The sequence below is a fragment of the Camelus bactrianus genome, chromosome 2, assembly GCF_048773025.1.
Source record: "Camelus bactrianus isolate YW-2024 breed Bactrian camel chromosome 2, ASM4877302v1, whole genome shotgun sequence".
NCBI lineage: Eukaryota > Metazoa > Chordata > Mammalia > Artiodactyla > Camelidae > Camelus > Camelus bactrianus.
The window spans coordinates 131,362,414-131,381,337 of record NC_133540.1 but is presented as its reverse complement, the minus strand read 5'-3'; the positions used below and the strand labels follow the sequence as shown (position 1 = coordinate 131,381,337).

Genomic DNA, 18,924 nt, shown 5'->3' with positions numbered 1-18,924 from the left:
CATCTGTTTGGCTTCTATGGAAGTGCACCCTCTCAGCTTTCCCCTTCATGCATCAGCCCTTTTGCACACTCAGCTTCATCCTCCCAGCCACTGAATAGTGGACCATGTCAACCACCCATCCTACGACTTTCCTCTTCTAACTGGCCCCAAAAGCTTCAGCCTCCACCTAATGACCAATGACTTTTCAACGTATCTCTTCTCTGGCCCCAAGGCTCTGTGTATAGATTGATGCCTACCTCACAGCCACTCCTGGAGGCTTCAGAGCCATCTTGAACTCAGTATGTCCAAAACCGATGAGTGGTTCAACATACATCCGACCTCAAAGCCTGGGACTCACCCTTGACTCCTCTCTCTCCCAGCCCCACATCTCCTCCTCCACTAGGTCGGGTCCTTTCACCTCTTCACTGTCTCTCACACGTCCTTCCTGTGGCCACCTTCAGTCTAACCCACGTCATCTGTTGCCTGGACAACCACAGTGGTCTTCCAACATCCTCTCTCAGGAAGGGGGTCTTGTTTATCCTTTGCTTACACCCCTCCAGCACCCCCTCCATTGCTTTTGGGGAAAAGAGCAGTTTCCTCCCGTGGCCACGAGGCCCTACACACCTGGGCCCCTCCTTCTTCTCCTGCCTCACCTCCCACCACGCTCCCCACACCCTCTGAGCTTCAGACACATGAGCTTTCTCTCTGTGCTTTGAACAGCCATTCCCCATACCTTTAATGCTCCTCTCTGGCTCCTACACTTGTGAACTCTGCTTCCTCTGCAGACTTGTGTGTCCGGAGAGGGCTGCCCTCACTGTCCAGCCTAAGCCTGCTACCCTGTTACATAGTCCCCCAGCACCACAGGACGTTCCTCCCAAAGACATCATTCTGTATGATCGGACACATATTTGATTAAGATCATTGTTCCCCCACTAGACTCTAAGCTCCCTGAGGTCGAAGGCCATGTTTGCTTCTCTCCTGCACCCTGGCAGCTAGGGCAGTGTTAGTGCCGTCAGTGTTGGACAAACACTCATCAGCTAAAGGAATGATCCAAAGCAGATCTCCCCACACACGGTGCCAGACACAATTCCCTCCCAGCACATAATGAGTGTTCCATAAATATTTCTGAGTTAGATTGAATTACGGCCAGTTTCCAGTAACAAGGAAAGACACGCTATTTACAAAAGATGAAGTGAACTGATTAGTTCACTCCATTATGGGAGGGGCGGGTGCGGGATGTGGGGAGGTGAAGAAATACAATTAGTTCCCTGTGTGTTAAACCCAACGATGTGGAGGATAATTGCGTTGAACTGTGTCCCTGCCAAGCCAAAGTCAGAATCCTGTGTACCATCTAACACCTAACGTGCTTAGAATAGAGAGACGGGGTTAATGGTTAACTTAGCAAAACCTTGGTTCCTCGACCTAGATAGGTTTCCTTTGCACATAACTTGCCAGGAAGAGAAATTCCATATTTTTTCTGCTTCCCCGCTCACCAAAGATCAAGGGAGGAGAGGAAAGCAACGGGCTTGGACTGCAATGAGCTAGGAAACGCACACATCCTATCACGAGCCCCCCAGGTCCCAGGAGGCGGGCACCACTGTCGGCATGTGCCCCCTGCCCCCCAGTTAGCCATGAACACCACCACTTCCCTGAAGGCTCCACGTGGCTTCACACTGCCTTGTCTCTGCGCTCTTATTTCCCCCGCCTGGAAAGCCGTTCTTCCAACGCCCTTTATTTTGGGGAACACTCCTATCTGGCTTTGGACACATGGCTCACACGTGTCTCTCTCTTACGAAGATTTTCCCCACTCCCAACCAATCACTGTCTCCTTAGTGCGATCTCAGAATCTCCCGCAGACAGCTGTCCAGAGATCAGGAGAACCCAGCCTGCAGTCAGATGGCTTAGGTTCATAAAGCAGCTCTGCCGCAGTCTGAGTGGCCTTAAATGAGTCACTTGGCTTCTATGTGCCTAACTTACCCCATCTATAAAATGGGAGCAATTCTGCCTACTTTCCGTAAGAGTGGAGAATAGTGCTGGGCACAACAGAACCTCTGAGAATGCCTGAACTGTCTGTGCCGGGGACGAGGAGTAAACCTCCCACTCCTCTGGGCTCTCGCAGGAGGGATGTTTCACTGAACATCCTTGGCTTCTTGTTCCACCAAAGGTGGAGTGAGCTGTGGGAGAGCCGAGCTGGAAAGGGAAGTGCACTGGTGTACTTCTGCCTGTCCAGCTCTCTGTCTGTCTGCAGGGAGCAAGCTCTCCCTCTGCTCCTTCTTGCCAGACGCTTTTCAGGGCTGGGCACCGTGCAGAAAGGTCTGCGGGACCCTGAGTTGTTGCCGAACAGGTGGGTGAGCCCGGCTAATTCTCAGCTTTGGAATCAGGAGCGCACGGCGGCTGCCCTCCTGAGTCCCCCTCCTCAACCCTACCTCAGTTCCTCCTAGAGGGAAGGCTTGGTTCTCCACTGGCCTCCTTTTTTGTCTTGACTCATAACTGGGAGGGGTATTAATTACCGAGCAACCTGGCAAATGTCAAAAGCTATTACTGTTTTAATAATTAACATTATAATGCTGTAAATAATCTCACTCACCCACATCCCTTAAAGAAAGACGTGTTCATAGGTGGAGGCAGGGTGTGTAACATAACGTACAGGGCAAACAGACACCTGTTTAATGTTTACTTGCTGATTGGACTAGACTGGATTTAAGTGACTGAGCATATGGCCTGTATTTCCCATTTATTTGGAATCTCCCTGAGACTGGTATACTGAAACTTACATAATAGCACCTCCAGGAATACACTTAAAAATATTTTATTTATTGTTTTGGGGGTGGGTAATTAGGTTTATTTATTTACTCATGCATTTTAATGGAGGTACTGGGGGTTGAACCCAGGACCTGGTGCATACTAAGCATGTGCTCTACCGCTGAGCTCTACCCTCCCCACCTCCATGAATACACTGTGAATAAGTGAAGGGTTTACACTTCTTGAGAAGCAGGCAGAAGAGGCCTCAGTTGATGCAAGTGCCAAGCCAAAGGCGGAGCCTAGAAATCGCACTGTCACATGGGGCTGTTGGCCTCCAGCCAGAGGCAGTGGCGGGAGGACGTGAGAGGGTTGACCAGTGGGTTTCTTAGGGTGACATCTTGTCCTGGTTTGACCAGAACCTTCCTGGTCTTAGTACTGAAGGTCCTACATCTCTGGAAACCCTGCAGTTCTGGGAAAACCAACACGGTTGGTCACCCAGAGGTTTGGAGATCACTGACCTGACCCACCTGAAGAAGTCACAAGCACCACCAGAGCTGGCGGGGACAGGAAGGTGCATTCCTGAAAAGCAGTGTCTGTTCAGGGAACCAGCTGCTTAGAGAGGGTCACCAAGGGCGACACTGCAACACGTCCACTGTGAAGGCAGAAACAGGCTGGCTAAAAGCAAAGCCAGGGGGTGCCAGCGACCCCACCCAAAACACGAGAGCAGTGACACCTGCCTGAGTGCTGTCACACGGATGATTAAATGACACACGACCCATTGAATAACTGGTTCTCTGCCCAGCCAAGCCCAACTCTCCCCTCCTCCTCGGTAAGGAAACCGCAAGTCCAATAGGGAGCAGTGTGGCCAGCCCCAGCAGTGGGTCACAACGGATCTAAATCCAGTGTGTTCATCAGGATCCCCTGGAGGCCGGTTAAGACAGATCATGGGCCCCACTCCTGAGTTTCTGGGGAGGGGCCAGAGAATGTGCATTTCTAACAAGTTCCCAAGTGATACTGATTGTCCACTGGACAGTTCTGTTCCCCATTCTCCCAGACACTCAGACAGCTGGCAATGACCATGTGACACAGGTCTAGCCAATGAGATCTAAGCAGAAGATTATTTCTGAGAAAGCATTTTTTTTTCCTGATTAAAAAGAGACAGATATACAGCTGGAGTGGCTCTTCTAACCTTCCACCTCTTCCTGCCATGAACGTGGATGTAATGGCTGGAGCTACAACAGCCATCTTGTGATCATAAGACAACAAACACTGTTGTTGGTCTCTGAAGCCATGCCAGCAAACACCTATCTCTGGACCTCTCATTATATTAGAAAAAAGAACAAACAGTCTTATTTGTTCAAGTTACTGTGGGTCACATTTGCTACTACTGGAAGTTAGAAGTACTCCTTTCTGATACACAAAGATAGCCACATAGTAGGAGCTTAGTAAATGCTAATTAGTTTATTGTTGAATTTCTAGTCTCATTTCGACTTTACAGAAAGGCAGAAGAATGAAGTTGTATGGGGTATAAGCATAGGGGCCAGGCTGCCTAGATTTGAATTTTGAATTTCCAACACTCACCAGCTAGGTGACCTTGGGGAAGTCACTTAACCTCTCTGTAACTCAGTCTCTTCACTTATAAAAACGGATAAGCTAAAATACCTACCTGGTATTGTTGTGAATATTAAACTAAGTGAATCCGCATAGGTTACGTATTTAGAACAGCGCGGAGCCTGCCAACACCGGGTATTATTATCATCACTGTTCTGTATGAGTGGCTTTTTCCCATTTTCCACCTTTCACTCAAACACTAGTCTGATTAAACCATGACCAAACATCGCACGGGCAATAAAGCTGGGACTGTATTAGCGCCCATCAGCTACTGATGGTAATTATCACACCGGATAAATGTCGTTGCTCTACCTTGCAGCCACTGGGTTCTTTTCTCATTTCCATCAGGCCAATTATTTCTAACGAATTTCATAGCACTCTTTCAACATGCAATATTCATGAAGCAGTTTATTCAGAGAGCCAAGCGTGGATTCTCAAGATGCCTAGTTACTCTTTAAACAATCTCTGATGGAAAGTAAACCCAATAAATACCCTGCAAAAATACACACATTTGAGCATCATCTGCATTAAGCAAAGAAAGCAAGCAAGTGTCCCCTTTCCTGTCTCCCTAAAAAGCTGAAACCTGGAGTTTGTTCCGTGTCCCATTGGTGCTGCACACAGATTGCACTTGAGCTGATCACGTGTGTAGGAAATTTCACCCCAAAATACTGATTCCTGACATCATTTCAAAAATTAGAAGATCTGCCAAAACTGGCCCCATGATGCCCCCAGAAAACAGGACAACAGTCTTCTCTGATTCACCTCTGTCCGTGCCTGCCCAGCTCAGGTATCTCTCTTTCCTGCCTGATCCCCTGAGTATTTGAGGTTTTGGTCGTTGGACTGCAGTGGAAAAAAGGCCTATCAGATGAGGGAGGTGGTGAGGGGCAGAGGTGGGAGGGAGCGTTTGGTGTCCCACACAGCTATCTTTAAACCTAACCCCACCATTTTTGTCATTGTGAACCTGAGAAAATAAATTAACTGCCTCAGCCTTGATTCTCCCATCAGTAAAATGGGGGTAGTGATGCCTGCCTCCCCCAGTCAGGGTGAGGCCACAGGCAATGACAAGGCAAAAGGCAGACTCAGCAAACAGGAGCCACCAAAGAATATCCATCCACTCAGACCCCTGCTGTAGCTGTGGACCCTGAGCCTGGTCACTGAGCACCTCAGAAGCCAGCTGCCCATCTCTAAAATGGGGTAATGCTCAGCAGGTGGAATTTTCCTCGGGACAGCACTATGCTGTAATCAGCACGCAATGCCGGTGATTATTCGGTTTGGGTTCGGTCCCTCATTAGCACAGAGGTAATGCACGTATGCAGGTGACTCCTTGGGAACAGGCAGGAATGAATGAACTTTGTAGTGAGGTAGGAGATCAGGAAGGGGGCACTCCAGACCCGGGAAATGAGATCATTTTCTTTGCAGGCCATTACTGACCTCCACACGGAAAGAAGGGATGACCCAGGGGCACAGCAGCATCGCCACGAAATGCTTCTGGCAGGTCGCTTCCTCAACACATACTTACTGGGTGAAAAAATTGTGATCTAATGAGTGGATATATACTTCCTGAGGTGACGAGTGAGTGCATGCTATGTGCCAGGCCCGGTTCTAGGTACTGGGACGCAGCAGTGAACAGAGCACAAAATGACCCTCCATCCATTCACGGAGCTGCCATCTTGCCCTCGGCCTGGGGCCTCCTGGCCTCTCCCAGAGCATCTCACTCCCACCCTCAGGTTCAGGGTGGATGTCAGCATGCAGGTAGCAAGGGCCCTGCCTCCACCCCTCCAGCCCACCCAGCAATCGCCTCCTTCTAGCCCTGGGGGCCCAGGATGTAGATATTACACAAAGGTTTCTAAATCCCTTCTCATCTTTTTTCAAAAAATATTAAAACATAATTTAATAAAGGTCAAACTAGAAGTTATGTATGAAAGCATTACAGTAGAAACATTTAACTTTGCCTGGAGGGATAAAGCTTCACTTTTCATCAAATGTGACATAACAGCTCCAACTAAGAGATGAACAGGTGTCTGCCAGTCAGACACTGTAACCAGCTTACAGGACACCAAGTTTTCTGTGCTTTCTGAACAGTGTAGAACAGCACTTGAGATGGCTAGACAATCACTGAATGCTTCAATAAATAGCTAGAGAAAGGCTGAATGAATGAATGATTTTACAGAGCTTGCCAAAGATTCACAGCAACAATAAGAATTTACATTCTCTCTCCTTTTAGTTTGTTGTTGTTGTTGTTCTTGGCTTCATGCATAGACTGTTTTCCCTTCTTCTCTACGTACTTTTGTATTTAAGAGTATGGGATCCCAGGAGGGAGCATCCCACCATAAAGTCTGTCCATGTTTGGAAAAAAAAAAAAAGATACTTTGGAAACAAAATCGCATCACTTCCATCCTCTTTCTGGGAAAGTGGAATCAAAACTCGCCAGCTCTGGGAGAGGCAGGCTTGGTCACTCTCCAAACCAACTCCCAGCTGTGCGACTTTGGACAAAAAGTGATGCCATGAGGGTGCCTGCTAGAGCCGTGCCAGCTCGCAACACCGTGACTCAGGGAGAAACTCTGCATGACCAGACCGTGAGCACTTCTTCTGGAGATCAAGTGAGCAATTTCTTGATTTTTGAGAAATGTGAAAAAACAATTCCATGAAGGAAGGATGGCCATTCAGTAAATCGTGCTGGAGCAACTGGACACCCACAGGCAAAAAAATAAGCCTCGGCCTAAGTCAAGGCTGGAGTCTTTGGCAGGGGGCTGGGGTCAGATCAGCTCCCGGGACGGGAACAGGACGCAGCCCTGCAGGGAGGTCGGGGAAGAGCTGGGGCAGCCTGGGGGCAGCTCTGCAGAGGTGGTGACATTGATAAGTCTGCAGCAGGGGGTTAAGAAGCTGCCATTTTCACTGTGAAGGAGGAAGAGGGCTCCTTGATGAAGGCAAACGGGGAGGTAGGAGCAGAGGCTCCGGGGAAAGCCTGTCCTACAGACATAAGAAGGGCCTGTATTAGTTTTCTATGTGCTGTAACAAATATCACATACTTGCCAGCTTAAAACAACACCCAGTGATTAACCCACAGTTCTGTAGTTCAGAAACTTACCCTATGATCCAGCAATCCCACTCCTGGGCATACAGCTGGAGGGAACTCCAATTCAAAAAGACGCATGCACCCCAATGTTCACAGCAGCACTATTTACAACAGCCAAGACATAGAAGCAACCTAAATGCCCATCAACAGATGACTGGATAAAAAAAAAAGTGGTACATTTCTACAATGGAATATTACTCAGCCATAAAAAAGAATGAAATAATGCCATTGGCAGCAACATGGATGGACCTAGAGATTATCATACTAAGTGAAGTAAGTCAGACAAAGACAAATACTATATATCACTTATAAGTGGAATCTCAAAAAAAAAAGGATGCAAATTTATTTACAAAACAGAGACACACTCACAGACAGAAAACAAACTTATGGTTACCAGGGGAGAAAAGGAGTTGGGGGAGGTAAATTGGGAATTTGGGATTTGCAGATACTACTATATATAAAACAGATAAACAACAAGGACTTACTATATAGCACAGAGAACTATATGCAGTATCTTGTAATGGCCTATAATGAAAAAGAATATATATATATATATATATGTACAACTGAATCACTATGCTGTACACCAGAAATTAACACAACATTGTAAATTGACTATATTTCAATAAAAAAAAGGAAAGAAAGAAGCCTGTGTGGGAGCAAGTGGATTCTCTGCTTAGGGTCTCACAAGGCCAAAATCCAGGTGCCGGCCAGGCCGCTCTCACTGGACACTCTGGGGAAGAACAGGATTACTAGCTCATCAAGGTTGCTGACAGGATTCAGCTCCTTGTGGCTGTAGGATGGTGGTCCCAGTCTCCTTCCTGGCCGTGAACCGAGAGTTCTCAGCATCTAGAGGCTTCCAATATTGCATCAAATCCTTCTCATGCGTCAAATCTCTTGTTTTCCTTTCTCTAACTAGCTGGAGAAATCTCTCTGCTTTTCCGGAACTCCTGTGATTAGATTTGCTCCACCTACATAATCTCCTTTTTGCAATATAACGTAACATCATCACAGAAGTGGAGTGGCGGACAGGATGTTCATGGGGCTGTCTTAAAATTCTGCCTCTTACAGGGCCAAATAAATGATGAATTCATTGCTGTGCACTGCCAACGATTAGGGATGGCCCCTAAAACACACACATGCACACATGCACACACGCGCACACACACACGCACACACACATGCACACAAACACACACGCAGGCTCACACACACCATCTTATTCCCTTACTAGCCCAGTGCAAACCAGAACGATAGATGAGAAGCCTTGTTGAAGCTCTTTATATCCATTGCCTGTGGTTTCCCTTTGGGGTTAGAAGATCCATTTATTTTGTATTTCCTTCCTGACCTTCACAGAGATCTGATTCTATTTGATTAGGCCCTGGGCCAGACACAAACCAAACCGGGCCCCAGCCATCCAGGCTTTCCCCTTCACAAGAGCTAGAATGGAGGTAAGCGAGCCCAGGAGGCCTCGGTGGGGGCAGAGCTGGGACTGGCCACCCGCTCCGAGGGCTTCAGGAGGCTCCGGAGCCCAGGAAGTGCTGACGGCTTTAGGAAGAGCTGACATCACACAGCTCTCGACAAGTACAGTGAGGTCCTCTGCTCGCTCAGAGAGCTGGTGAGCTTAGAGATTTCAGGACTTTTCCTCTCTGTCAGAGCCAGATTCCAAAATCCAGAGAAACAGGATGGATTTCCAAGGAGATGGGCTACAGGGCAGCCCCCCGGCCCACAAACCGGAGGGATGATGACTTTTTGGCAGAAGCAGGGCATGAGAGAAGGGTTTCTTGAGTAAGCAAAGCGGGGGCTTACCTCACCTCTCTCCCCCTCACTCCTGTGCAGATTAAACGAGGTCATGCATGGAAAGATGGAGGTCGGACATACTAGTCAATCAATGAGTGGTAGTGGGCTGCGGGAGTGATGGGGATGACGACAGAGGTGACATGGCCGGAGATGGTAGTTATGGGATAACCTGTGTCCCCTCAAATTCACATGAAGTCCCCAGAACCTTCGATGGGATTTATTTGGATACAGGGCATCTGAAGAGGTGATTAAGGTAGAATAAGGTCACTAGGGTGGGCCTCAACCCAACGTAACTGGTGTCCTGATAAGAGATTAGGACACAGGCACACACAGAGGGCTGACCCGGGGAGGACACGGGGAGAGGGTGGCCATCCACAAGCCAAGGAGAGGCCTTGGAAGAAACCAACCCTGCCGACTCCTTGGTCTCGGACTTTTAGTAACCTCCGGGACCATGAGGAGTCACGTGACCGTTGTTTAAGTCCCCTACTCTGGAGTGCTCGGTTACGGCGGCCAGAGCAGACTCACAGTGATGATGACGATGTTGATGTCACTGGAAAAGCACAGGACGAGGCAACATGAGGGGCCCTGGGTTAGAGAGGGAAATCCCCGTATCCAACCGTCATCCATGCCCGCGCGCTGCGTTTTTCTCAGCCTTCCTGGCCTCTCTATGTGGCTGGCTGCCACGTGGTGGCCAGGACAAGTTTCCCAAACAGATGTCCGTCCCCTCCCTCTTTATCAGGGACAGCAGTCTTCTCAGCTCTTCCAGAGAGACCCAACCCAGACTTGGGTGCAGGCAGGCCCAGCTCCAGGCTCCACCCCTCCACCCTGCCATGTGTGACCTGAGGCTTCCTTAACTATTCTGGGCCTTTGTTTTCATGTCTGCAAAATGGGGACAGTAACTTCACTACCTCTGAAAGCCACTGGAAAAATGAGAGATAGTTTACAGAAAACATCCAGCATTCTACCTGACAAGAGCTGGCCAGCTCAGGGAACGACGCCCGCCGGAGCCCTTTGTTCTGGGTGTCACTGCTACCTGCACCGTTGCTCCTGGCAGCTGCTGACACTGTTTACTGTCACTGTAATGACATCATAACTACATACGCAGAATCTGAAGCCAGCTCTTCCCCTTACAAGTTGTGGGACCCGCTTCCTCCTCTGTAACAGGGGAATAATAAGAACCTCACATAATAGGATGTTGTGGGACCAAATTATTTAATATTTGTAAAGTGCTCAGAATAAAGCAGGGCACCAGTTAGATTCCCGAACAATGTCATTGGTCACGTAGTCATTTTGTCACAAACACACAGATCTCAAAAATTCTCATGATTTCATGTTATCTCTAAACATTACCTTCATTCATTCAAGCATCTATCTGTATGCAAGTCTCAGATCTGTGTAGCGATTATGAAATGATTGGATACTGAAATAAATGCACGTGGATGAGGGAGAAACCATTAAAACTTTAAGGAAATAATGGAGTCTACACCCAAAAAAGCGACTTTTATAGCTCCAGTCACCACATCAGATTCAGAACATGAACACATGTTATTTGCAATTTGTTAGCTCACATAGGCTCTTCCCTCCTCACCTTCATAAGCTGAATGCATTCTTTCAGAACTGAGAATGTCCTCATCTAATTTATTTTAAAAATGGAACATTTTGTAACAGAGTCACACAGCCATAATACAAATCACTGAGTGTCTGCTTGGGTTTTGTCAGATTCTTGGAAGGAGATAAAATCTTGAGAACAGAAGTCTGAAAAAACTGACAATATCTGAGAAAAAAAAAAAAAGGAAATGATAACCTTCTGGAAATCTGATGCTTGCCACCACCCAGCAGAGGTCCAAAGCACACATTATCAGAAATCTGCTAAGAAAAAGACCAAACCACGTCCTCACTTGCCCAGGTGGAAACTGAAGCTGTCCCAGCCGGGTGTGAAATCTTCCTAGCACCCCGGCAGTTACACACACTCCTGTTCCTTCCATGAGTTTTGCCAGCCGACAGAATATCAATTTCTCATTTCTAACATCAACAGAACTTCGCACACAGGCCACGGCACAGAATGTGCTCACTAAACTGAGGGAAGGACACCAAAGTCAGTCTGCCTGAGGGGCAGAAGCGCCACCACCAGGAATGCCCACAGCAGGTGATCCCTGCAAGAGGGTGGAAATCGGTTCTGGGGGCAAAATTCTCTTACTCTTTGATGTGTACAGCACAGGTGTGGAGAGAGGGCGTGTACGAGTTTACAATATATCTGAGGTGTCAAAATTCCACCGCAGTCATTCAAACGTCCACAAACAACAAATGCCGGAGAGGCTGTGGAGAAAGGGGAGCCCCCCTGCACTGCTGGCGGGAATGCAGCCAGGTGCAGCCACTGTGGGAAACAGTGTGGAGGTTCCTTAAAAAACTGAAAATAGACTTCCCGTATGATCCAGTGTCAAATGAAATAAAATGCACAACCTAAAAGTTAAGAGTTCTGTATTATTCGGCGGACATTTCTGAGGACTCGAACCCCTTGCAGCCCGGGATGACAGCCTCCCAGGTCGCTCTGAGGGACTGCTCCGACGAGGTAGGAGAGGAGCCAGGATGTATAACAGTTTCACAACAAAGACCAGGCAGTCGGAACATTAAAGATTATTGTTAAAGAAAACCAGACATCTCAAGTTGAAACTTTTAGTGCTTTTCTATGTATGGGAGGGACCACATGTCTGGGCTCATTAAAATCACTCCTTTGACAAGCACCCAGCTACTGAGGGCCAATATCCTGTCCTTTCTTATTCTGAGTCCCCTCAGAGGGCACTGAGGTGGCTGCAGAGGCTGGGATGCCTGCTTGTCTGCACCCTGAGCTCACTATGGGGGGTGGCGGCAGTGGCTGACGACTTGATGGCTTCAGGATTCTTTGTTTACTGATATGGCTTGCAGTATTTTTCATTCACACCAGCAATCCCACTCCTGGGTATATACCCAGAGGAAACGCTAACTCACAAAGTTACATGCACCCTAATGTTCATAGCAGCACTATTTACAATAGCCAACTCATGGAAACAACCTAAATGTCCATCAACAGATGAATGCATATATGCATATATCGATGTGTGTGGGTATACACACACACACACACACACACACACACACACTAGAATATTACTCAACCACAAAAAAGAATGAAATAATGCCATTTGCAGCAATATGGATGGACCTAGAGATTATCATGAGATTATCATAGTAAGTGAAGTAAGTCAGACAGATAAAGACAAATATCATATGATATCACCTATATGTGAAATCTTTAAAAAATGATTTATTTACAAAGCAGAAAGAGACTCACAGACATAGAAAACAAACTTACAATGACCAAAGGGGAAAGGGAGGGGGGCAGGGATAAATTAAGAGTTTGGGATTAGCAGATACAAACTACTTAGATGTGAAATAGATAAACAACAATATAGCACAAGGAACTGTATTTAATATCTTGTAATAAACTATCACCAAAAGGATCTGAAAAAAGAATATCTATATCTATATCTATTAAAAACTAAATCACTATGCTGTACACTGGAAAGTAACACAACACTGTAAATCAACTATACTTCAACAACAAAAAACAACTTGGTGGCTTGCAACAGTAAATGTTTGTCCTGTCACTCACACTGCTTGTCCACGCAAATCGGCTGGAAGCCCTGCCCACTGCCCCACTTCCCCTCCCTCCCATGTTTCCTGGGATCGCCTTCCAAATAAACTTCTAGCACCTGGGTCCTTGCATCAGGGTCTACCTCTAGCAAAACCCAAACTAAGACAAACCCCATCAAGGAGATGCACACACACCGTTTTCTAATAGAGGACCCTGTGTACTTCCTTCCTAGCATTTAGCATCTTCTTTCATTTCTTATGTAGTCATTTATTAGCTCACTGTCCGTCTGTAACAAGGGCGCTTGTCTGTCTCTGTTTCCCTTGGGCCAAGTGTGAAGTAGTTGTTCAATAAGTATTTGATAAACATCAGCTGAGTAAACGGATGAATGAAGGACCAACCCTGGACGTGCCTTCTCCTTCTGGACCTCAGCTGCCTCATTAGGAAGATGGGGCCGTGGTGTGTGGCACCTGGAAGGCTGCTTCTGGGTGTCAGATCCTTAGGTTCTGAGACACCAGGGGCTGGCGGAATAATGAAGCACGTGGTCTTGCTGGCGGACAGGCTCTGGGTAGGAACGTGGCTTCAGCCTGCATTGATTTGACAAGGAGGCTGGCGAGAGCACGGCAATTAGGAGGGAAGAAAGAGGGAGAGGGAAAAATCCTCCTTAGCGGTGGTCTTTGGCAGGCTGATGACGGAGAGGAGCCTTGTGCAGAAAGAACACTGGAAGTGTTTGCATATAAATTGCCTTTTAAGGTTTCCATTCTTCAAGACTAATGAGCATTTCAGGTTTAAACATACCTACTCCCTTCTAATCACTGTTTGTTACTCTCCTGTTTTCCCTCCTCATTTTGACTTGCGATTCTACCGGGTAGAATGATGCGTCCACTTCCTAGAATCAACGCCTCTCAGCTTGGGCAGATTGAAGGTTTGCAGGTGACGCTGAGCCTGCTATAGTGGACACAGAAGTAAAACTATAATACTGTACACATGGAAAATAATAATAATGTTGCATTTTAAGAAAAGCAAAGCAAACTGCTGCTCAAAGAAGTGGAGCGATGTTCCCCAGATCACACAGCTAGGAACTGGTAGGTTTGGGCTTTGAATCCAGGGGTGTGTGGACTGATGAATTTTCCATTACCAGATCTGCTAGCCATTTAAGAAACAGTCAAAATTCCCAGAAGCAGAAAAGCTTTAAATTGTAAGCCACTGACTCACAACAGCAGAAAAAGGAAATAAATAAATTAAATCGAAGGCCACTCTCAAGTAAAAAGCAACGTGAATTATTTCTTAAAGAAACATACATGACAACTAAATGCAGTATGTGACCCGGATTGGCTCCTGAACTGTGGAAATGGTTTTCTTATGAGATGAAAGACACTCGTGGAAAAATTGATAAAATATGAATAAGGTCCACTAACTTAATTTTTATTTAATTTTTTTTAATTTTTAAAAATTTTTTTGGGGGAGGGATAATTAAGTTTATTTACTTATTTTTAGAGGTGGTGCCAGGGACTGAACCCAGGATCCTGTACATGCTAAGCAAGCTCTCTACCACTTGAGCTATACTCTCTGACATCCACTAACTTAAAAAAAAAGGATGTGTAATGCCAAATGAACATGAACTTGATTCACTCATTCTGCAATTGACAGACCAAAAAAAGTAAGGAGTTTTACAGTTCCAGGTCTTATATTTAAGTCTTTAACACATTTTGAGTTGATTTTTGTGTTTGGTGTGAGGTAAGGGTCCAGCTTTATTCGCTCACATGGGGATATTTAGTTTTCCCAATACCATTTGTTGAAGGGACTATCCTTTTCCTATTGTGTATTCTTGGCACCCTTGTCAAAGATCAGTTGACTTAATATGCATCAATTTATTTCTGGGCTCTCTAGTCATTTCCGTTGGTCTGTATACAGGTAAAGATACAGGTCTTTATGCCTGTATCATACTGTTTGGATTTCTATAGCTTTGTAACATATTTTGAAATCAGGAAGTGTGATGCCTTCAGCTTTGTTCTTCTTTCTCAAGATTGATTTGGCTATTTGTGGTCTTTTGTGTTGATATAAATTTTAGAATTTTTTTTCTATTTCTGTAAAAAATGTCATTGGGGTTTTGATAGGGATGTTATTGAATCTGCAGATCACTTTGAATAACATGAGCATCTTAACATCATTAAGTCTTCTAATCCATGAACAAAAAATGACTTGATATTTTGTTTTTCTTGATATGAGCAGTGGTCACACAGACTACCTCAGGCTGTATATATTAATGATTCATGTAATCATCCAAATGTAAATTATGCTTCAATAAAAGCATTCATAAAAATTAGACTGCAATTTACTAAAATACATGGGCTATATGGAAAACAATGAGCTTATAATTAGCTTTGATAAAAAAAGGAGAGAAACAAAACTCACCAGATGGGTAACATTGGATCTTGCAAAGACACCAACTCCTCTGTAATTTGATAAATAAAGGGAAAGAGTTGTGCAGTTATTCTGCCATTCTATTATGAATATTACTTCCGAGTAACCAAATATCAAAGAGGATAGAGTAAAGTTCTTTCACTTACTAAATACTGAATGAATGGATTAAAATTTACTATTTTGCAATTCCTCAGTTAATAACTGATTCAGACAATGGTCACTGATGAATGGTAAAATTACTAGGTGGAATGCTGATGAGAGATTTTACAAGAATGGAATTGTCATTACCTCAGCCACTTATCAACCTTAGTGCCACTAAACATGAAAACCCAAAATGGGACATGAGGCATCCATGCCAAAAATAAAGTTAAACCTAATCCATACTTTACATCTAACTGAAGATCGACAGGATATATAAGGGCCAAGAGAACAAATTAAATGACATCACAAGGAAGCAGTAATAAAGCCCAGTCATATAAAACAATTTTTAGGAAAACTCACTTCCTTCACAAGTAAACAGCATGAAAAAGTCCTTTTTAAGAGAACCCTTGTTTGGAGCTCAATTTCAACAAACAATCTACAAAAGGCATATTTTAGGCAATGGAGGAAATTTGAATCTGGACTGAAAGATATTACATAATTACTGTTAATTTTATTAAGTCTGGTAAAGACCCCTATCTTCTACCTTAGACAAAAATCTTATTCCAAGTAGGTTATAGATCTGAGTGTAAATGGCAAAACCATCAGTTCTCTAAAGAAAAACTGGGAACATAATAAATTTCCTTAATATGGTAATAGGTAACAAGCAAAAACTTGAAACAAACATCATTTTTAATGTTGAAATTTGAGAAGCATTTCCACTGAAGTCAGGAATAAGGCAAGGATACACTCTACTACTAATGCTAGTCAACAATTGGAAAAAATGGGCAAAGGATACAAATGGACATTTTTTGCCATTTGAGATATCTTCATGATCTTAGAGTAGGCAAAAATTTCTTAAGCACCAACCTTAAAGGAAAAGAGTAATAAATAAGGTTAAATGTAAGAATATCAGTTCATCAAAAGATTCCCTCAAGAGAGTAAAAATGCACAATACAGAATAGAAGCTATTTCTATCACAGACCTAAAACCTCTTTGGTAAGCTGATACCCAGAGTATGCAGGAACTCCTATCGGTCAACAAGAGAAACTCAACAGAAACACTGGTAAAGAGACTTGAACAGGTATTTTGCAAAAGGGTATATCTAGACGAAAACAATCCTATAAAAAGGTATTCAACATCATTCATGATAGAAAGTGTAAATTAAAACTACAGTGGAGTGTCTTTACATACTTACTAGAACACCACAAATTAAAGTGACAGACAATGACAACTCTCAATGAAGATTGGGAGGATGTGGACCAAGGAGGCTCCAAGGGTATGGACCAAGGTGAGGATCCAAGGACGTGGACCAAGGCAGAAATGTAAACCGGTGCAACTGCTTTGGGAAGTTGAGTGCAGACCTGTCCTGTGACCTAGAAATTTCACTCCAGGGCATATACCCAAACAACGAGTTTCATTCCATTATCATTATGTGCATCGAGCTCAGAATCCAAAGAGATAATGTAACCTAGTCATACAGTGGAGCAACAGCAACAATGCAAACAAACTAACACTACGTAAAACAACACGGATGAACAGTGCAAGCAATGAGAAGAACGAAGCCAGACCCAGAACAACACAAATTCCTTGATTCTCTTTATATAAGGTTCAAAACCAGGCAGAACCAATCTATCATGTTAGAATTCATAAGAAGGATTACTTTGAGGAGCAGATAGAGGGTAGAGACATGAAGGGTTATGGGTTACTGTTAATGTTCTACCCTTTGGTTGGCTCTGTTTACTTTCTGAAAATGTATCAAGCTTTACAGTTTAGATTTGCTCACTTTATATAGGTAGTATTTCAAATTTCAAAGAGAAAACTAGCACCCATTCATACTGCTTTATAAAACTCTTAGTAAACTGGGACTCTAGTGAATTTCATTAACAATCAAAAACCTACAACATGTTAAAACTTGAGAAGCATTTCCACTCAAGTCAGGAATAAGACAAGGACACCACCTCTACTGATGGTATTCAACAACTCAACCTACTGGGAAAAAAACAGGCAAAGGATACGAGTGGGCAACATCTTTTCCCATTTTGGAAACCTGAATGAATGATAAATATTTCAAAGGGGTTCAACTTCACTAGTATATCAGAATATGCAATTTTTAAAACTCACCATACTGGCAAAACTTTAAAGTTTGATAATACCAAGTGCTGGCTGCGTGTGGGCAAGCAGGAACTACCAAGAATTGCAACTGGAAATGCAATTCTTCTCGGGAGTCAGCTGTCACTGACTTCTAATTTCCAAGCTGGCAAAGTCTATGACCCAGCAACTCCACTATTTCTCAGCCTGTGTGTATCCTGTGGAATGTGCCCGGGAATGTGCACATGGGAAGCCAACCAAGAACGCTCACAACTACATTACACCTACATCAAGACAGGAATAAGTCAGTAAACTGTGGCATAATCCTGCAGAACAATGTAAAGCAGTTACAATAAATGAACTGCATTGTAGGAGTAAATACAAAAAATAATGGGGAGTGAGAAAAGCAAGTTGTAGAATGATCTAATTTCACTCGGGGACAGTTTAAGAGTAGGATCTATTGCTCTGGGTATCAAAACATTAGGCAAAAGGATAAAAAACCCAGTGGAAATGTTTGTGGTAATCTCTCGGGAGGGAAAAGGATTATGGTGTGAAAGACAAAGAGACTTCAATTGTATCGAAGATGTTTCATTTTTCAAACTGAGGGAGGATATGCTGGTGTGCGTTATAGCATCTCCATACTTGTCTGTGCTTGACATATTTCATTTTAAAAAATTGTCAACAAACGAGTGACCCTATTCATGACTCCTCACATTCACGAAGGGCTCTGGACGGATCTCTCGCAAGGGTCGGTTGTACCTGGGCAAGCATGAGATGTCACAGTTTCCCCACAACTGTAGAGAGAGCCAGTGGCCAAAATGAGCATCACGTCTCCTGAGTTGGTCAGTGCAGCCAGCCAGCCAGTGGCACCGCGGCAGAGAAGAGCCTGAAATGCTTAAGGTACACAATTTAGCAGCTGTGTTTTCTGAGAACTCCTAATCTGTGGTTGCCTGAAGCCGATTTTGTTCCTTCCTCCTGCAGCTGCTCCAGGGGGTATCACTTGCCGAGTAACTTGCCCAGGGTCACAAAGCCATGAGGTGGTTCTATCAGGAAAGGGCAGGGATGTGTCTGTTGTGTTCACCATCTCCTCCCTCTGGGCTTCAAGAGACATTCAGCTTAGACTTCAGCGTTTAAACAGGAAGTGACTTCTTTACCCACCCTCACCAGGATGGAGCCTGCGGGCCTTGAGCTGAATTTGGAGCCTGTTTCTTATTTTTCTTGCCTACTCTGTCCCTCCTCTTTCTTCTTTTAGGCCCTGACTTTTCCATGTTGCATGAGCACCAGAATCGTGCTCCTTCCCACAGCGGAGGCTGGGCCCACCTCCCGCCACCCTCCCTGCCTACCTGTGCCCACAGTGCCACAGCTTAGCTGGCCTGGCCTGGCTCCTCCCCATCTCCCAAGCTGGCAGCCTCCGGCTTTTCCAGGATGCTGGTCC

General features: G+C 45.0%; 1 protein-coding gene across 3 annotated transcripts in view; it reads right to left on the bottom strand.

Moving 5' to 3' along the window:
- Positions 1 to 18,924, bottom strand: part of STK32B (serine/threonine kinase 32B) — a 301,945-nt gene that overhangs the window by 239,981 nt on the left and 43,040 nt on the right. The gene's annotated exons all lie outside the window — the stretch shown is intronic.